General features: G+C 35.6%; 1 pseudogene; it reads right to left on the minus strand.

Moving 5' to 3' along the window:
• Nucleotides 1–1297: 1297 nt before the first annotated feature.
• LOC122754852 lies at nt 1298–1894 on the minus strand (annotated as a pseudogene).
• Between the last annotated feature and the right edge of the window lie 512 nt (nt 1895–2406).

Consider the following 2406-nt stretch of genomic DNA (forward strand, 5'->3'; position numbering starts at 1 on the left):
AATTTTGTATAAGAAAGCTTGAATAAAATAAAAAAGTGAAAGTCAAAAATAGCATGCTTCAGTCTCTGTTAAATCAATATCAGTTCTTTCTTTAGAGGTGGATAGTATGCTTCATAATTAGTTCTTTGGGATTGTTTTGGATAGTTGTATTGTTGAGAATAGTTGTCATTCACAGTTCTTCATCAAACAATATTGCTGTCATTGTGCAAAATACTCTCTTAGTTCTGATCACTTTACAATACCCCAGTTCATACAAGTCTTTCCAGGCCTTTCTGAAATCCTCCTGTTTGTCATTTTTTTTATAGCACAATAATATTTCATTACAATAATATACCACAGCTTCTTTAGCTATTACCCAATTGATGGGCATTCCTTTGATTTCCAGTTCTTAGCCACTACAATAGGAAATGCTATAAATATTTTTTATACAAATAGATCTTTGTCTCTTTTAGGGGATGTCTTTGTGATATAAAAATAGCAGTTTTATTGCTAGATCAAAGGGTATACACAGTTTCATAACCCTTTGGGCATAATTCCAAATTGTTCTCCAGAATGGTTGGATCCCTTCACAACTCCAGCAACAGTAGATTACTGTCCCAGTTTTCTCACATCCTCTCCAGAATATGATATTTTCCTTTTTTTCTTATATATGCCACTCTGAGAGGTGTGAAGTGATACTTCAGAGTTTTAATTTGCATTTTTCTGATCAATAGTGGTAGTGCATTTTTTCACATGACTGTAGGTAGTTTTGATTTCTTTGTGTGAAAACTACATGTTCATATCTTTTTTTGACAAAATCATTTTATTGCATGTTTGAAAAGAATAGCATATTAGTGAATAGCATCATGTATAATCATCTTTTTATTGTACTAGGTTATAGAAATGCTTGTTTTACACTATAAATTAAAAATAAAGTTAAAAAAATAGTTGAGCAAGCCACTCCCCACACTCTGACCCCCAACACACTGACCATCAGATGATGGCGCATACAGATTTGCAGTTTTCCATACCTTCAGTCCATCATATCTCTATCAAGAGGACAGACACATCATCAGTCTTCTGGAATCAAGATTGATCACTACAGTAATCTGAAGTCTTGCAGTATCGTTCTTCTTTACATTGTGTTGATTGTGATTGTGTGTATCATTCTCTCTGTTATGTGATTGAATATCTTCTTTAGACTCTTCTAATCTATATTGCAGAGTCCTGATAGATACCCTCTTGATGCTCCTCATAGGATCCTAGATGTTGAGCTGGAAGGTGCCTTGGGCATTATCTGCAGAAATTTCTGCTTTGCTCAATTTTCTATCAGATCATTATAGACCCTCAAAAAAAGGTCTTCCTCAGATTTTGTACCATCTAAGTAAGCTATATTCCTTGTGATGCTTTCTATTTTTTTCTGTGTTTTAGATACATTGGCCACACATGTTTGTCAAAGTATACCAGAGGATCGGGTGGTTCATAGACCCGGGTACTTCTTCGCTTGCACTCTTCATATGGAATGGTCAGGAAATAGCTTCTATTCCATATAGTATCGAGAGGCTTATAATTATAGAGAAGGAAGCCTTCAATGATTAAAATAGGGACTTCCTCAGCACCTTCCAGGCCATCTGATTTTAGGGAACTTCTTTTTTTTGTTTTGTTTTGTTTTTTTGTTTTGTTTTGTTTTTTTTTTATCCAGGAGTGGACAGCAGACATCAGAGTTTGCACATTGAGAGCTTCAAGTTCATCATACTGTAGAAATCCATTCTCATCGGTCAATCTCAGACTCTGGCTTAAAATAATTATCCTGTGAGATGATGCTGCAATTTGGGAGCTGTTTTTGGAGTTTTTTGGCCAAGGTCATTTTCCCACCATTTGTCACACCACTAATTCCAACAACAAATGCTTTCATAGCATGCTTCCAAATTGCAGAGCATTCTGTAGTCCCAGATAGGCAGTGCCATGGCTCTAGCACTCAAGAAGGGGAAAAGCGACACTCAGTACAAGCAATCAGTCAGTATGATCTGCCCCAACCATTGCAATAGGGATGCAAAAAACCTCAGGGTTCCTGCACCTTCCTGGGGCAGTCGTGACATACAGGCCATGGGCTGCCCCTGTTCATACCTTTTTAACATTTATCAATTGGGGAATGACTTGTATTTTCATAAATTTGACTTTGTCCTCTTATATTTGAGAAATGTAACCTTTATCAGAGATACTTGTTTCAAAAATTCTTTCTCAGTTTTCTGCTGTCCTTATAATCTTGGCTACATTAGTTTTGTTCGGGTAAAAACTTTTTAATTTTATAAAATTGCAGTGATCTATTTTATATTTTGTATTGTTCTTTGGTCCTAAATTCCTATTCTGTCCATAAATCTGACAGATAATTCTCTACTCTCTTTATTTGCTTATGGTATGACCCTT

The sequence above is a fragment of the Dromiciops gliroides genome, chromosome 4 (genome assembly GCF_019393635.1).
Source record: "Dromiciops gliroides isolate mDroGli1 chromosome 4, mDroGli1.pri, whole genome shotgun sequence".
NCBI lineage: Eukaryota > Metazoa > Chordata > Mammalia > Microbiotheria > Microbiotheriidae > Dromiciops > Dromiciops gliroides.